Below are 19,006 nucleotides of genomic sequence, written 5' to 3'. Positions count from 1 at the left end.
ATATGATAGCAGATCATAGTATGTCTGAATGAAGACGAATGGTTCAAAACATATTCAAATAATTATGTTTCATTCTTAAAGAATGAGAATTTTTTATAAATGTTACCACTACAGATCCATTCCTTAAGATGAATGTGACGGTATTTAGTATAAATTATAAACACGAGCATGTTCTTAATTGTGAAGATATCACGATCACCTCCTGAAAAAAAGAATAATTGAGGAAAACTAAATATTTTGTGCTCTATTCTTTAAATAATAAAACTTTAAAATTTACTCCTCAACTAGTAGCTCTGAAATCTACTCTCGAAGTGGTAAGACTATGCAATAGTAAAATCTTGCAAATCACTCTCAAAGTAATAGATTTTTGAAATTTTTTCAAGTAAATAACACATGTCATGATAAACTTGGAGTTTAGTAGTTCTAGTTTTATCTGTTAGCATGAATAATTTTGCCTTTCGAAAATGTTCATATTGAGTATTAGACATCTAATGAAGAACTAGAAGATTCTTGAAGAATTATTGATTGTTCTCATGATAAGTGAGTTGAACCATCTAATGTTAGGACTGAATTTCCTAAATTGTGAAAAGTATAAAAGGTGGATAAGGGTACGTTCACCTGTCATATGATATGATGCATATATAATGTGACCGCATATAAGTTTATTATCAACATACAGTTTGACATACATAAAGGTGTTTGCTCAATTAAATTGAGTTAAGAGCATAATTTTTAGATTGTGTAATGAAAACAGTTGATCTTGATAATGCTGGTTATATTCTAGTTGATTTGGTGTTGAATGCCTCAAATAAATAGCTAACCATTGCTTATGAGAACAATATTAAAAAGCGTTGGTATGAAATATAATAATTACGTACAATAGCACTTGTATACATTAAATTAATAAATTATGATCAATTTCTCCCTCTCAAATGGTTTAGGGATGGGAACTACATATTTTTGCATCTCATAACTTTTTGATGTATGGTATATAATTAATAAATATATCATGATGCATCAAGATAGATTCTCTATAATAGGTTGGAGTATATGTCAGTTTTTCTAACATAAGAGGGAGATAATAAGCAATTAAAAAATATGTTGTGAATTATTGTTAGAACGATCCTCATTTAAAGGATACTTCAAGTCAAATGCTAGAAGTATTTGTTGACCTAAAAGTTAAAGGATACTCCTATTATGTATTCCTAGAAGACAGGGTCTACAACATGCATGAAACATGATAGAATAATTGGTTCAAAATAAAATAATCCTTGAAAAGAAAATGGAGCAAATGATCATAATAAAGAGGTAATATTCTATTGAAGAGCAACAACATAACACTTCATGAAACCTCGTAAAGGGATTCAAATGCCTGAAAATAATGAAGTGGTGAGATCTCAATAAATTATGTCGTATAGTGAATCAATACAAATGATACCTGGTCAATAATTTCGTTGATACAATATAGAGTGATATTGTTAAATATTGTGAGGATCTAAATTTTATGTTTATTAAAGCATGGTAACGTAGAAGTAATAGTCAAGTGACATGGATGGATGCACCTTGATAAGCATAAAGATTATTTAATTTGTAATTTAGATACCAGATGTTTACATATTTAATACTAGGGACATTGGAACTTGAAGCATATAATTTATATAGATATTCCTGATGGATTCAAAATGCTTGAAGCATATACAAGTCTTTGAAAAACGAGTTTATAACTCTCAAATATATTAAATCTATCAAGATTGATGTACTAGAAATGCATTAATAAATATTATTGTAACTCTTAAAGAGTTTTCGAAAGAAATAGATTATTTGTTGAGATAGGGTCCTGAAGATCATTCACTTATAGAAAATAATGAATCAAATTCCATATGCATTTACTGATTTGAAAAAAAATAACTAAGCCACATATCTCAATAATGAATGTGTCTGTCCAAACTAAATATCCCAAGAATACCATCTACTAGTGTCATAGCTTCTGGATTCCAAACACGCCTGAAGAGTGGTAGGTCATTGGGTCTCAAAGATAAAAAAATGTCCTAAAAATGGAAGCATGAAAAGTGATAAATATGGCAGTATAAAAGAATTTCCTGGAGAGATTCAAGATATGTTTAATTCTAATATTCCTGAAAAATCAGTAAACCCGAGATTCAAGTGAATAATAAACATTCAATAAGTTCTACTCGTGATGGAATAAATTTAGATCAATAAAAAATTATGATGGATAATTTTTTTAATATAATACCACACTTAACATTATGAAAGACAATGAGGACCTTGAACCTTTGTACTTCGAGGACTGTCGATAAAAATGTGATTGGCAAAAATAGCAAGAAAAATTCAATCAGAATTGAACTCACTTACTAAGCGTAAGGTTTTTGGACTTGTAGTCCAAATCCTTAATGGCGTAAAATCAGTTGGATATAAATAGGTTCTGTGCAGAGAAGATTAAGAGAAATAAAATTGTAAGATACAACGTACGCGTTGTTGCACAAGAATTTTCTCAAAGACCCAATATCGACTATGAAGAAATGTATCATTCATTTTGGACGCAATGACATTTCTATATCTCATCAGTCTAACTGCACATGAAAATTCTGAAATACATTTAATGGGTGTGGTTATAATTTATCTTTATGGTTTACTTGATAATGAAATATGAAAATTTCAAAAGGATCAAAATGCCAGAAGCATATTCAAAATCTCAAATAATTTATTCAATCATATTACAAAGACCGTTCTACGATCTAAAATAATTAGAACATATGTGGTATAATCACTTTAGTAAGCACTTGATAAATAAAAGTTATATAAGTGATGTCATTTATCCTTGTATTTTTATTAAGAAAACAATGTCATAGTTTGTTATATTCGTTATTTATGTGGATGAAATAAATTTCATTGAAACTCTAGAAAAGGTTTAAAAGGTAATTGAATTTCTTAGGAACAAAATTAAGAGGAAAGATCTTTAAAAGATAAATCTGTGTCTTGATCTGTAAATTAAACACTTAGCAGACGGGGTCTTCATCCATCAATTTACCTATACTGAGAAGATTTTGAAATGAATTTATATGAACAAAGTACATTCATTAAGTACTCAAATGATTGTTCGATCACGTAAAGTGAGTAAAGATCCATTTTGACCTCCAGAAGAGAATGAAAAGATTCTTGGTCCTGAAGTACCATATCTTAGTGTTGTTGATGCACTTATGTATCTTGCTAACACTTAAAGTCTGACATATTATTTTTATTAATTTTCTAACAAGGCATAGTTCTTCTCTTACACGAATATACTTGGATGATATTAAGCATATATTGTGATATCTAAAAGAAACTATTAATATGAGTCCATTTTATACTAACAAAGATAGTAAATATCTTCTTGGTCATGAAAATGCAGGTTATTCATCTGAACCACATAAAGCTCGATCATAAATAGACTATGTGTTTATGTACGGAGATACTGTTATATCATGGCGATCTATAAAGCAGTCGATTGTTGTTACTCTCCAAATTATGTTGAGATAATAACTATTGATGAAGCAAGTAGAAAATGCATGTGGTTGAGATAAGTGATGTATTTTGTTAGAGAAATATGTAGGCTGAAGTGTAATGTCAAGATACTCACTTTCCTTTATGAAAACAATGTTGCATGCATAGCCCAATTAAAGGGAGGCTTCATAAAAGAAGATAGAAAAAATCATATCTCACCAAAATTATTCTTCAAAGATGATCTCTAGAGGAGTGGTGGTATTGATATACAACAAATTCGTTCAAGTGACAATCCAACAGATTTATTCACTAAATTTTTAACAACTTTTACTCTTAAGAAGATGGTACGTGAAATTGGAATGCAAAGACTTTACCATATGAATCAGGATCTTCATTAGGAGGAGTATGCGTATTATATGAATATCCAAAGGGGAGTATCGTAAAACATATGGATAGCCATATGGGTTAGATACAACGTGACAAAAGTAATGGCCAAGAATTTTGACTTGGTTTTCGAGTACTAAAGCTGCTACTATAGCATACTTTTTCTCCAAGTTTATATTAGGTAAAATTTACGTAAATTCCGACAAGTTTACCCATAGTTACATCTTATCCCAATTTTTTTCAAAATCTCATAAAATTCAGATTTTTTATTTTTCAGATACATATAAGTTAAGCAAGATACAAGTTTGTGATACATCTTAAAATTAACTAATTAGCTTGAATTAAGGAATTTAACTATAATTACAACATTAAATTAGCAATTAACTCATCCAATCATCTAATTAACTAAAAAAATCTCCTAAAAGACAGCATATTGTTGCTATTTTAAATTTTCTTAAATATTCATCTTCCTAATCAATTTGCAGTTGCAATTCTTCTATTTTTTCTTTGTTCATGCTTTTGATTCTTTTTCAACTATTTACAATGAATATTCTGATGTTATTATGTTACCCACATTTTTCTTCTTCAACTATTTGCAAAGCTTTCTTCTTCAACTTCTCAATATCCATATGGTGCGATTTTTCTTATTCTTTTTTCTTGGTGAGATTTTTCTTCTTTAACTATTTGCAAAGGTTCTGATTCTTCTTAATTCCAGAGGAAATTGCAAAACTTTTTGCTTGCTTATATGGACAACCATCTGTATCATTGGTGCCTCATGCTTCTAGGGATGTTGCAATGAATCAAATCTTAAAATTTGGAGTGGTGTTATGTGGAGGTCAATTTCCTGGAGGGAATAATGCAATTTTTGAAATTTTTGGTAAGATTATCATTGAGAATTTTACGTCAGTTTAATTATCGCAAATTTTTCTCTTTCTTTTTCTGGTCAAGTTATGTATATTTGGAAGGTAGATTACTTGCAGACTCATTACAATGGAAGCACAATATATTTTGAGATACATGTTTATTAACTGAAAATACATAATTTATCTTAGTTTTATATGCATGTTGCATATTCACATTCTTGTATCTAGACGTCAAATATATTTTTTTGCTATGTATCTATTTCATATATATGTATAGTGTTAGAAAAACTCTGTATGTGTCTCTTTTAAAATATCTATCTTTGCACCTGATGTATATTTGTATTATGTATCTTTTATACTTTTCTATTTTAGTTTTTTATTTTTTATCCTGATACATCATGTCTTACCATAATATGTTTTTAATAAATAATTAATTTTTGTATCTTTTTTTTATGATATGAAATATGTAACCGGTGAGATTCCACAACATCCACTAAGGCTTGGCAACTCATGCAATTCCAAGTTTAAAGAAGATTTTGAAGAAATTATGTTAAAGGAAGTAATTCAGATGTTCATTGAGAAAGAAGTTGAAAAGGCAGAGAATGGATATTTTAGTGATAATGAAAACCCTTCGAGGCCAAAACACAACCTCATACCACCAGAAAAATGTTGTTATTAGTTGTGAATTTTATTTCTAGTTTTGAGATTATGATGAATAATATTGTATGAATAAAACAATTGTTATTCTTACATCAAACATATTATCACATATGTTTAATTATTTTACATTAAGATGACAATACACCAAAATTGTACATTTAACTGATTGTTTAAGGAGTTTAATTATTACTATTTTTTTGCCTGTATGAGACACATAATGTTTTTCAACTTTAAACGTCGTTTTATTGAATTATAATGAAATTAACTAATTACTTGAATTTGTCTGTTAAAAATATATTTGTTTTACAATTCAAGAAAAATATTTTTGTAATAAAATGTTCGATATGACATGAAACACATGGTATATTTGAGATACGTACATTGATTTAGAAGACAAATATGATATATAAGACAAATTAATATTTATATGAGAGATACATGTTAGCACATTAACAGATACATATGAATGAAATTTAATAATTTCATATATATAATTTATCTTAGTCAACTAATTATACTTTCTATGTGAATTTTTAGTTAAATTTTTTGTTACCAAGTACATTCCCCAACATCATTTAAAGTTTTGGAATATTCAAGTAATTGGACTTATTAAACAATCAGTATAGTATATAATTTTGGTGGATCATCATGTTAATGTAAAACATTTAAACAAATCAGTTTATATGTTTGATTTATCTAGTGTCTAATGTATTAGAAAAGATTTTGTATCTCTTATTTTTTCATGATATATCTCATGTATGTTTATCGTTTATCATTTGATGGAGTATCGATTAATAAGTTTTGATACCAAAAGACAAGATACATAGTCAAGATGTATCTTTTAGTTAAAGTTACATCTTATCGTAAATGATTTTCATGATTTGCTATTCTTTTTTAGAGTAGTGTGGTTGTGTATTCTTATAATTATTGCTGAACAAATAGTTTAGTTTCCTTATTGATATTGTGCATCATTGTAATTTAATTTGCTCATTTGACTTGAGATTAGTTTAAATGGAGATATATGATTAGTGAGTAATTATACCGTCGATCTTTAGTTGTTGTGTCATTGTACATTATTGATTTACTCGATTACAAGTCTTCATGTGTATCTGTTAGATGTATTAAAATCATGTTAAATCTAGAAGTTGTAGCACTTAAAATAGTTTCCCGTCGAACTCCGTAATCAACATTGCAATGACTATGTTCATAACATAGGTGACTATTTTACCAGAAAGCATTTCACTTTGAAAGTATAGATATAGGTATTCAATAAGTCATTACGAAAAGAATCAAAAAATACTATATGATTTCTTCCTATCTACCTATTTATGAGTACAATCTGGTAAACACAAATTGATGCGCACATACTATCAAACATGAGAATTTGATAAACAAATAGTTGCTTTCAACAAGAAGTTCCACAAGCACAAGAAAATTGAAATCAATATTCGAATGCAGCAATACCAAGTAAAGGATATTTTGGAGCGACAAACTTTCTTATAGGCACAAGAAGTTCATTCACATAAAAACAACCAAAAAAGAGGAATGAAGAAAGAACTTCAATTTCTACGAACTAAATTGGAAGTACTCTAGTAAAAAATGACACATAATGTATCATATATTCTTGGCATGGAAAAAGAAAATGAAACGTCTATAAAGATGGAATATTAAACAAACTGCTACAGACTAAAAAGTAAAAACTTAATCAATTTCTTTCATCTTGCTACCTTCAGTGTCAACTTCAGGATCCAACAGTTTTGGTATGTCAACATCAACATCGCTACTATCCTCATCAACAATGAGACCAAGTTTAAGCATTCTGTGAATTCTATTGTAAAGGTGTTAGGGTCATCGAGGATGAAACCCGAGGAGAGTAGAACCATCTCAAATAGCAACATGACTAAATACTTGACAAATTTGTTATTCTTGTCAGCATAAGCCCTCTTCCTGAGCTCATCCATGATGGCATTCACTAGGTTAAGCTCCATGGTTTTCTTGCTAGATATGTATCTAGTCATGCTAGAATCCCTAAGATCTTGCTTTTTCATGATTCTCTTCATGTTAGCAGTCCAACCATACTCACCAGTAACAAAGCAAAAGGGAGAGTCTACAACACAACCTGAAATGATGACTTTTTCAATAGACATTTAGTAATTACAATACGGTCTGCTGCACCTCGAGCATTAATAGACATTTATTGATTTATCCTATGTAATTACACTTTGGCATCTTTAGATAAAAGTTAAAGCATGTTTCACTGAACATCTCAATTACTTGTTTTGACAAAATAACTTCAAAATCTTCTAAAAAATTATCATTGACTGTCAAATCTTAGAGGATGCTGTGGAATATCATCAATTACATACTTCATACCTTGAAAAAGAGATATAAATAGTGGTTACTAATTAGTAAAATGTATCATGGTTATCCCAAATATATCAACATAAAAATTGTATTTAACCTGATAGAAATAGTAGAGATACATAATTCATATATGTATCAGGTGAAAAAAATACATAATTACAAAAAGAGATACATATATTAACCTTCCAACTATGTACATATGAATATTTGACTTGCCTTAACATCTGAATTCTTGCAATCGAAAAAGATGACAAAATAAAAAACAAAGTAAGTAGATGTTTCTTCCTGAGAAAACTTAACTTTACAGGAATTAGGATCAAAATACCAAAAGATCATTGTTATATCCCTCGTAATTGAAGAAGAAAGGTTGAAAATAATTGAAGAAGAAAAATCATTGACTAGTAATTCGTCAACTACAACTCATATTGCAAAACAACTTAACAACATAAAGACAATCATTGACTAGTAATTCATCAAGAAAAAAAATTGTAAACAAGAGAGAATAAATACCTGGAAATTGATAGATATGGCAGTAAAGCCATCGATAAGAAGGTTTATAGAAATTGATAAAAATCGTTGAACATGATAAGAAGATAGTGAAGATGAATTTGGAGGAGGGGGAATACCTTAATTCAAAAATATAAAGAAGAAGAGAAAATTGTGGGATGAAACTGCACCAAGAATTTTGCCGTTAATGGAGGAAAAAATCGAACATCAGTTGGTAAAGTCAAAGCCGGATAAAAAGAATTTATTATGATGTATCTCAACTTTTAACCCAAATTGATAAAAATTAAGATATTTGTAATTTTTTCAAATTGAGGGGATTTTTAATAATTTTAGTAATTAAAGTTGTACTTTTTTGAAATTTTTCCTTATATTAGCCTATAAATGGTCATAGCCTTTGCATTGTAAAATATATATGAAATAACCCGTGAAGTAACAAGAATAATATGTTCTCCCAATCTCTCTTTTGTTCTTTACTTAGATATTAGTTTTTAGTTTTATAACCTGGTTGATAATATAATAAGGGGCAGTTTGTTTACGAGTAAAAGTTAAGCAGGTATTAGTTATATAGAAATTAATTATGCAGGTATTAGTTATTTAGGTATTATATATGTAAATATACTTATGTAAGGAATCACAATATATGAATTATTATTATTATTAAATATTTGATTTATGGTAAATTAATATACATTATTTATAAACAAATTGTACTCAAGAAAAAAACATAAACAAAATATATTTTATGTTTGCATTATATATATGTCTTGAGCTGGGGGTCTATCGGAAACAGCCTCTCTACTTCTTTGGGGGTAGTGGTATGGACTGCGTACATTTTACCCCCCAGACCCCACTATGTGGGAATATACTGGGTTTGTTGTTGTTGTTGTTGTTGTTTGCATTATATATAATTAATTTTATATTTATAAATTATATATATTTTTTATATATTATATTAAAATTAAGATGCAGAAAAAAATCATCCAAGAAAAAAGTCTTCCTACTTAAAATAATGCAAGGACACAAGACAGGAATTATGATACATTGTATAATTTTATACAGTGTATAAAACTAATAACACGGGAAAAAAACTACCTAAGGAAAAAAGACACGTCTTTTGTATTTTTGAACTAAGACGCAGAGTAATATTTTCAAAAAGATTATATTTTATATTTGCATTATTGTAATACCTAGAATAATACAAATAAATACAATACAAGTATATAATCATTAAGAAAAATACATTAAATAATAAAAAAGATTTAAAAAGTGAATTGATAGGAATAAGTAAGGACCGGATCACTTCAATGATATTCCAGGAACATTTACAAGCAAAGCATAAATTTATAATTATAGCTTTAATTCAAAATAGGTCTAAAACACAACCTTAAACGCCCTCTTGGCTTCAACAGGCCTTTCAACTGGACCTCCGGCATAAAGCCTGAATCATAGCTATTACTGTGAGTCTATGTCTTGCGACCTTAATATCATTGTGTAATTTGATTCTTTTTTATGTAATCCATGCCATATTATATCAGTAGCCTAGTATCTTATAGTTCAACACGAAGTGTTTTAGCCTATTATTTAGGGTAATTCAAAGTAAAGAAAATAAAATAAATAACCGAAAATAAAATACCTTAAGAACATATGGGCTTGACCAATATTTGGCAGAAATTTACAAAGACTTTTATTCAAAGAGGATATATTACAGAGAGAGTAGTAGATAGAAAGGGCTTTCTAAGAACCTGTCCCTTAACTAGGAAAATGAGATCCTTTTATAGAGGATACTCAATGCAAAATGACAAAACTAAATTGGCCTTTACTATTACAAGTTGGCCTTTACTATTACAAAATGGCCTTTACTTTATAAAAGTGGCCTTTACTATTCTTGTTTTATAAAAGCTACACTTTATAAAAGTCTTCCGTCCATATGGTGTTATCCCTAATAATGTATTTTGTGGAGTCTTGTGAATTACTTCATATCTTTTCCTTTCCTTTGTTATTTACTGATTTGGAAGATTCTTCCGACGTGTCCTTGAATTTTTTCAGATATTCATCCAGGTCAAGCTCATCATTGCTCTGGATGCTCTGGGATTTCCTTGTTAGACAGTCTTCGTTATTATCTTTGGTATGATCAACAGATGTTATGGATATGTCTGATGCATTTTCTTTGTCAAGATTCCTCATTAAATCTCGTATCACTTCCTCCATATATGAGGCAATCATCTCAGATCTTGATACGATTCCCTTCTTCATCTGAAGTTTTACTTTTGAAAGGACTTAATTCATCTTGTTTATATGATGGTGCCATATCCCTTTGTTTTATGTACTGGATAATGGTTACTTTAATGGCTACTATGATTCCCTGGTCGTGGATATGTCCATCAGTTGTTTTTTGGTTGAGTTGGTTTCAGAATTTTGTGTAAAAAATTCTTCTCAAATATTGTAAATTATCAAGATTTGGCTTTACCTCGATAGACCATTTAAGAATCCATGGAATTGAAAATTCAACAAAGAAACATATTGTCGATATTTGAGAAAATACTCAATTACCCCCTGAACTATATCCAAAAAGGCTATGACACGTCTCAACTTAAAGGGGGTCCTATTACCCCCTGAACTAATTAAAAGTATAATTTTGACACCCTTAGTTCCTACGTGGTGCATACGTGGCACATCACACTGAAGTGTCCACGTAGGCATACGTGTGTGCCACATAGGCACTAAGAGTGTCAAAATTACACTTTTAATTAGTTCAGGGGGGGTAATAGGACCCCCTTTAAGTTGAGGTACATCATAACCTTTGTGGGTATAGTTCAGGAGGGTAATTGGGTATTATCTCTCGATATTCCATTAAAATATATATTATCTTTTTGTAATTTAAGAAGCATCAGAGATACTTCCAACCAATCAATATATAAACTTTTGAAGGGTTTCAGTAAAAATTTTACCAAGGGACCATAATAGATCCACCATTGTGCAAACTAATTTGGGATGTTTTGTTTAAAAATATTTCGACAAATTTTTATGAACCATGAATGCTTCCTATCAGGATTTTCATATAATAAGATTTTATTAAAACCTTAGACATAATCCCAGTAGTTAAATTTTACTGAGACTTTTTGTTCTGGATACAGATACCCCTTCTCTTTAAGAGTGCTCATTGTCCACTCTTCTGGAGTAAAAATCTCTTGATAATAAATGCAGAAAAACTGTAATCTCTTCTGATATTAGTGGTATTGGCCGTCGTATAAAAGTGCTAAATTTCAGCTGACCCTGTTTGAGATAATATAGTCTCAAAATGCATCCTGTATTTATATGCAGTAATGGCATATAATGTATTATCCAAATACCTTTGCATTAATTACCCTGGATTATCTCTCCATTTGAGATCATTATTTTCTAGGATGAATACAACTTCATCTTTTTCATTTTGTTTGTATAATTCAATGCTCTCATTGTTGTCATCTGTTAGAGCACTGGTGTATGAGGGGACAACATTCTTCCTTTTTGGATTTTATAAAATCCAAGAATTTTTTATACATCTATTGATCTTTATTAAGATCTATTGAACTTGAAATATTTGCGGCTATTAGCCTTATGGTTTTCCATTTGGGCAAGGATATTTTCTCTGCCTCTGGCTGGTCTTCCTTTGCCGCTATCTCTATTAGAGGAGATTGATCCTTGAGATTCCATCCTGTATAACATAAAAGGCATTAGTTTAGGTATTCTCTGGTGTGAAAGTCAAGAAAACTATTGTCAGATCCCTTCAAATATTGAATTTCAAAATCAAAAAGGGCTAATAAAGCTTGCCATTGAGCAAACATTTGTTTAGAAACATTATGTTTACAATCCTTATTAAAGATGAAATTTGCTACCTGGCAATCAGTTTTTATTAAAAACTTTTAACTATATAAATCTCCCTGGAATTTTAAAATGCGTTTAACTATTGCAAGGATTTCCTTTACAACAGTTGCATAATTTTTCTAGCTGGCATTCCATTTTTCCAAATAAAACAGGATAATATAAGGTTGTTTATCCTGGGGGGAGTATTGCTTTAGAAGTCTACCATAGTCAATATCAGAAGCATCAATTTTAATTATTTTTTTTCAGTTGGGATTGGCCAATGTAAGGCATGGTAGGTTATTAACCTTTGCCTTTATATTTTTTTACAGCGAGAGTATGACTGTCTGTCCATACATTTGAACCTCTCTTTAGTCTATCATATAATATAGTTGTATCTTTTGCAATGTCTATTATAAAGAGGAGATATATAATTCAGACTTTCCAAAAACCTTTGCAATTGGGTTTTATTAGTTATAACATTCGAAATTTTAGAAGCAAATTCTATGCTTCTGTTTATAGGGACTATTTTCCCTTGGTCAATATTATGACCTAAGAACCTCACTTTTATCTAAAAGAGGAACATCTTAAGTTTAGATATAACTAACCCATTCTGTATGATTATCTTCCTAAAAAGATCTAAATGTTAGAAGTGTATCTCTATATTCTTTGAGAACACCAAAATAGCATTAATATAAACAAATATGAAATTGCTATGAGGCATAAAAATATCATTCATAGTATTTTGAAATTCAGAAGGAGCATTCTTCAATCCAAAAGGCGTGACATTCCATTCGAATTGACCCATAGGAACATTAAAAGATGTTTTATATTTATCTGCTTTTGCTATCTGGATTTGCTAGTAACCTGATTTTAAATCAAATTTCAAAAATATTAGAGAATCATATAATCTATCCAATAAATCTTTTTATTAGGAATAGGATACCTGATCAATATGAGGACTTTATTGAGCGATTTGTAATTTATAACCAATCGCGGAACCCTTTTTTCCTATTCCACATGCTTATTAACATAAAATGTAGTGCATGATCATGGAGATTTAGAAATTCGTATAAGACTTTTATGCAAAAGAGATTCAATTTCTTTTTACACAATTCTAAATATTCAGAATTCATTTGGCAAGGTCTTGCCTTAAAAGAGATATTATCCTCGTGAAATTGGCTTCATATGGAAGACTAACCACATGTTCTTTCCTTTGCCAAAAAGCATTTGGATGGTCTTCGCATATTTCTAGTGAAAACTGATTTTTTAGAAAATCTATTTTCTCCATTAATTTAGGATTTTGTAAAGTTTGTTCTAATGTCAAACTTCAAATTTCATTTTTCAAAAAATTAACTTGTCGATTTTTGGAAAGTATTTTTTATTTTATCAGATTTATATATCTGGTATAAGGTGGTTCGCACTATTCAAATTTAATTGCTTTATTTCAAAGGTGCCTACTACACCATTTTCATCCCACCTAGTAATGGAAAATATATGGACAAACCTTGATTTTTCCAGAATGATCTCATCGCTAATATCTGTTACCAGTTGGAAAGTTTCTGGCATGCATATTTTATCTTGGCAATTATATACATTGAAAATTTTGTATTCTACTCTAATTTTTTAACCACTAGTATTTCTTAAAACGTGAGTGGTTTTAACAAACTATTTTGAAGGAATTAATCCTTCTTGAATACAATTGCATCCTGCCCCACTATCAATGAGAGCTATAAATTCTCTTTTATAATTATAATCAATTAAAAGAGTTACATTTGAATAAAAATTTTGTTGAGTGACTGCTTTTAATGTTTGAAGAAATCCTTCTTCAGGTAGGATAGGATCTTGAATTTCCTTATTAGGAATAAGACTATTATTTTCCAAAGCCGAAACCTTTTTATCCAAAGTCATATTATGATCTTTTAGGAAAGACATTTCTTTTTTGAGATTATCAATCTCAACTTTCAGATCCTGGGTAGTTGCTGGGACATGAACCACCTTCTGTCTTTCTTTGAGAAGTCTACGAACTTCTGTCATGATATAAGGACCCTTTTAGTTAGGAGAACTCTTAGAGGGTTGGTCATTCTTTTGGCTTAGATTTTTTATAAGATCTAAAAGAGCTGCAATTTTGTCCTCTTTTAGCACATTAATTTCTAAGTCCTGAAATTGAGAATAGATTTTGTAAAAAACATCACCCTCTTCCTTGTTATTACAAGGTTGTCCTTGATAGCAAGGTAGACGGTCGTCTTCAAAAGACATATAATCTTCATTGTGGAGTACTCTTAGATCTTCATCCGTTGATGAATAATCTTCCTTATTATCTCTTTGGTCTGGGCTAGAATTGTCTAGAGAGGAATTAAGCAATATTTTGCACAAGGAATATTTTATTTCTTCATATATCGTGAGGCTCTTATTTTTTCCCTTGACTTTGCAATCTTTTGCAAAATGACCTACTCTACCACATCTGCAGCAAGCATTAGGCTTCTTGGATTTGATAAAATTCTTTTCAGCTTTATAATCCTTTTTTCTTCTATATTTTTTTTCTCAATTCTCTTATTCATTCTATTCTCAGAGAATTTCTTCTTCTTATGCCTGTAATTCTCTTTTGAAATCCTAGAATATCTATGGCAAATTATTCACAGAATTCTCCTAGTTGTTGTCTTTCAATAAGATGATATTTCTTAACTTACTGATTCAGTTTAATTTCATTAAATAAGGATAGGCCTTCTTGAGTACAAATATTAATTAACTTTCCATAAGTGTATTTATCATAGTTCTAACCCTTTCAGAAAAATAACATTGGAAGACCATCAACAAATTTGGACTTCCAGTGACAGCTATTACCCTTTGGTAATTCCATGATCTCGATAAGAATACATCTTTATACTATCTAAAAGATGTGAAGAGTCTTACATCTCAGATTTTGGAGCATAGTCCTGATAGTCTCACTATTATCAGATCATTTTCTTGAAAAATGTTCCATAATATTAAGAACTAAATTATAAACAACATTAAGGACAAGTTGTTTCTATTCTATTTTTACTGCGTGCAAAATTTTTGTACATTGGTCTAAAGTGAGATTATTATCCTACCAGCCTTTGAGCTGACCAGTAAAATCTGCAGTAATTATTTCTGCAATAGTCTTATCATTATTATCCTTATAAACCTTACAAATTGTAGTTGACATCAACATTCGATGTATTACTGTCAAAATTTGTCTCTTAGTGAAACCATCTATATTCCATTCATAGATTTCTTTTCCACTGAAGCTATTAGGAATAAGTAATTCTTGTTCTTCTAAAAGAACATCCTAGGGAGATGGTGTAGGATAGTAGAACATCCTTTGAACTAGCTTCTTCTAATTTTTTTTGAGATTTTATTAATCTCAGTGGGGCTTGATTTTTTGACCTTTAATCTATATCATTGTGGATAGGATTTATTTTTAGTCCACTAAATTTTTATTCTAACAGTTTTTCTATGTCATCTAAGTCGCTACTTAGCTTAAAATCTCTAATATTTGGGGGAGGCTGAATACTAATAGCAGCAATAACAACTTTATCTTTTTGCTCAGTATTAATAAGCTCTATTTTCTTTAATTCAGATAAAATTTTATCAATTCTGTCATGTATGGAAATAGTTTGTTTACCCAATATGTTCATATAAATATTAGCATAATTATGTTGTTTTAATATAACATTGACATGTTGAGAAGTAATAAAGCAGTATCATTCTCAAGCAATTTGGCAAATGCCGTAAAATATACTACTTTATTATACTTTTCAATTTGAAAAGATTGTTGAGGAGTAACAATTGATATGGTGATTTCACCAGTTTTTAATTTAAAGTCTTTCGTAAGCATGGAGAGATAACTATCTACACATTTAGCCATAAACTATGGCACAAAAGCAATAATTTTATTGTGAACAGAAAGATCTTTATAAAATTCTTCCTGAAACAAATTATTTTCCTCTTTATTAAAGTTTTCAAAAAATCACTTTCGAAAAAATTTCTATCTCAGTTTAAAGAACTCATCTGAGATTCTTTTTCTTGTCGGTGATCCCAGACTAAAATTAATTTTATTTTGATTCATTTTAAACCTGCGAAAAAAATTATTTCAGATTCAGTTGGATCCATATCAGGAATAATATTAGCGATATTATCTTTATCAATCCTAATATTATTGAATCTAGTACTTTCTCTTATTTGAGAAGTAGATGCTCTAGATGGAGAGTTAACAATGTAATCAATAGAGAAATATAAGAAGATGCTGACCTAGTCAACCTAGATGCAACACTCAAATTATCAGCTCTATTCATTAGAGGCATAAGATCAGAAAATTTGATCTTAGCAGTACCGTCAACGGTCTTTTCAACCTTTGTAATTTCTCTATTCGATTCGTTTCGAAGATGAGCTACATCCTCAAGAATCCATTCTTTGGGAAAATCAATTTCATCCCATTTAGTAGGTCGTCTAGTGATAGCGTTTGACCTACCAAAATTAGTTTCTATAAGAATAATTTCATTTTTAAAATCCATCATTTTACACATAGAATTAAAGTATAAAGATGTTTATAGTAAATTCTATAGCAAATACATATAGACTCAGTACCTGACATATAATTATAACCATGCAATTTAATGCTCAATATTAAAGCATTTAAAGTATTCTCATCATTCAGAGATATCTTCAAATTAGGATAAGCATTAAAATAAATCGGTCCATAAGCCAAACTTGTTTGAACAGTCCCTATAAGAGACCTTTTCCAATCTTGGTTTCTACCATCTCGTAAAGCTACTATAAAGCTTTCTGGTAGACCTCTTAAAGTTAATGGCTTAAAAGGAACTTGTATTAAACCAATATGCATGAATCTATAAGATTCTCTGTAAGGAGCCAAATCATTTTCAGATAATAATCTGAAGGTAGCATGATCATTATCAACAATAAGAGTCTCTTCAGTTATTTTAACAATTTGTTTGAGACCCAATTTTTGAAAAGTCACAATTTGATATATCAATTTGGGTTGGACTTTATAAATTGCCTATTTATTAAGCAGATCCAATTATTGTGGCATATCATATTCTTCTGTTCTACTGTTTTTAACAGTACTATGTGCTAAAGGTAAACATGACTTTGATACCAAATAAGGACCTGATCGCTTCAATGATATTTCAGGAACATTTACAAGTAAAGCATAAACTCATAACTCTACCACATCTATAGCAAGCTTTATAGTAAAATTATTTATGTATTAATTTAATATAATATTTAGTTTAATTTTATATAATATTTAGTTTAAATATTATATAAAATTTACGTATAAATTATTATTATTATTATTATAATTATAATATGGTTAGAGTTTATTTAGAACTCGTTAATTATGCAATCATAGTTTTAAGTTAATGAAAATCATTAAAAAAAGTCAATGAAAATCCTTTTTTTTCTTCTAGAAACCTAATATTTAAAAATTTAAATATTTTTAATTTTAATTCAAATCTTCAGTTACAATATTATAGGCCTTCTACTTTTTTTCCCTTTTTTTAAAAAGACAAATCACTTTTTTAAAAACTATTATTATTATTATTATTATTATTATTATTATTATTATTATTATTAAAATTACTACTTAAATAACTAAGTTATTAATGTATTAAGTTTGATCCTATCTCATGACCGTCTCCTTAATTATTCTAGGTTTCTCACTAGTAATAAAGTATAATACTCATCACATATTATAAATCGCCTTTTATTAAAAGACAAATCACTTTTTTAAAATTAGTATTATTATTACTGTTGTTGTTGTTGTTGTTGTTGTTGTTGTTGTTGTTGTTGTTGTTGTTGTTGTTGTTATTATTATTATTATTATTATTATTATTATTAAAATTACTACTTAAATAACTAAGTTATTAATGTATTAAGTTTGGTCCTATCTCATAACCGTCTCCTTAATTATTCTAGGTTTTTGACTAGTAATAAAGTATAATACTCATCACATATTATAAACCGCAGAAACAAACAAATTATTAGGAAAAACAAACAAAATATGAAAAGATTTTTTTTTTTAAAAAAAATAAAATAAAAGACTTTGTGATGGCCGTCTAAGGCTCCATTTGTTTTTTTTTTTTTAAGATTCAGACGTCTGAATCTGAATGAACATCTGAATGATTAACATGTTGTCTCTAGATCTGAAAACTAAATGATTAAAACTGTTTGTTTTTCAATATCCGAATGTGTAAAAAAAAATATTTGTACACATAATAAAATAAAATAAAAAATTCAAATGAAAAATTAATTATATATTAAAAAAAGTATGTAATTTAATACAATAAAATTATTAATATTTGATTGAGAAAAAACATTTATGTTTGTTAGTGATAGTGGAGAAGACTTATAATGGTGGTTGTGGTAATAATGATTAATGTTAGTGATTAATATTGTTGGTGGTGATAATTGTGATGGTTGGTATTGTAGTGACTGTTACGATGGTGGCGAATGATGGTAGTGGTGGTGGTTGTGATGTGATGTTGCTTGATATTAGTAGTTTAAGGTGTTGATTGTATTGGCTGAAACATGAATGTATGATGATTGACGATGTGTTGGTGCTAGTTAGAGATATTATTTATTGTGATGGTGGAGATGGTTGTTAGTTGAGATAAATTATAGCGATGATACTAGTTGAAGTAATGGTAGATGTGGCATTACTAGTGATAATAGTGGTGGTGGCCAAAGAATGTGTAGAAGTTGTGATGTATTAGTGGTAGTTGATGATGGTACTAGTTGTGATAGATAAGTTGGTTGATAGTAGGAATTGGTCGCCAGTGGTTGCTAATTGTGTTGTTGTTGACGACAATGGTAGTGATGAATATAATTAGAATAAAAGAGGGAGT

General features: G+C 29.2%; 1 pseudogene; it reads right to left on the bottom strand.

Annotated features, from left to right (window-relative positions):
* Positions 1-7,095: 7,095 nt before the first annotated feature.
* On the bottom strand, positions 7,096-8,376 carry LOC124897290 (annotated as a pseudogene).
* Between the last annotated feature and the right edge of the window lie 10,630 nt (positions 8,377-19,006).

The sequence above is a fragment of the Capsicum annuum genome, chromosome 3 (genome assembly GCF_002878395.1).
Source record: "Capsicum annuum cultivar UCD-10X-F1 chromosome 3, UCD10Xv1.1, whole genome shotgun sequence".
Lineage (NCBI taxonomy): Eukaryota > Viridiplantae > Streptophyta > Magnoliopsida > Solanales > Solanaceae > Capsicum > Capsicum annuum.
Note: the sequence above shows the minus strand (reverse complement) of the source record. Positions and strands in the feature narration are given on the sequence as shown.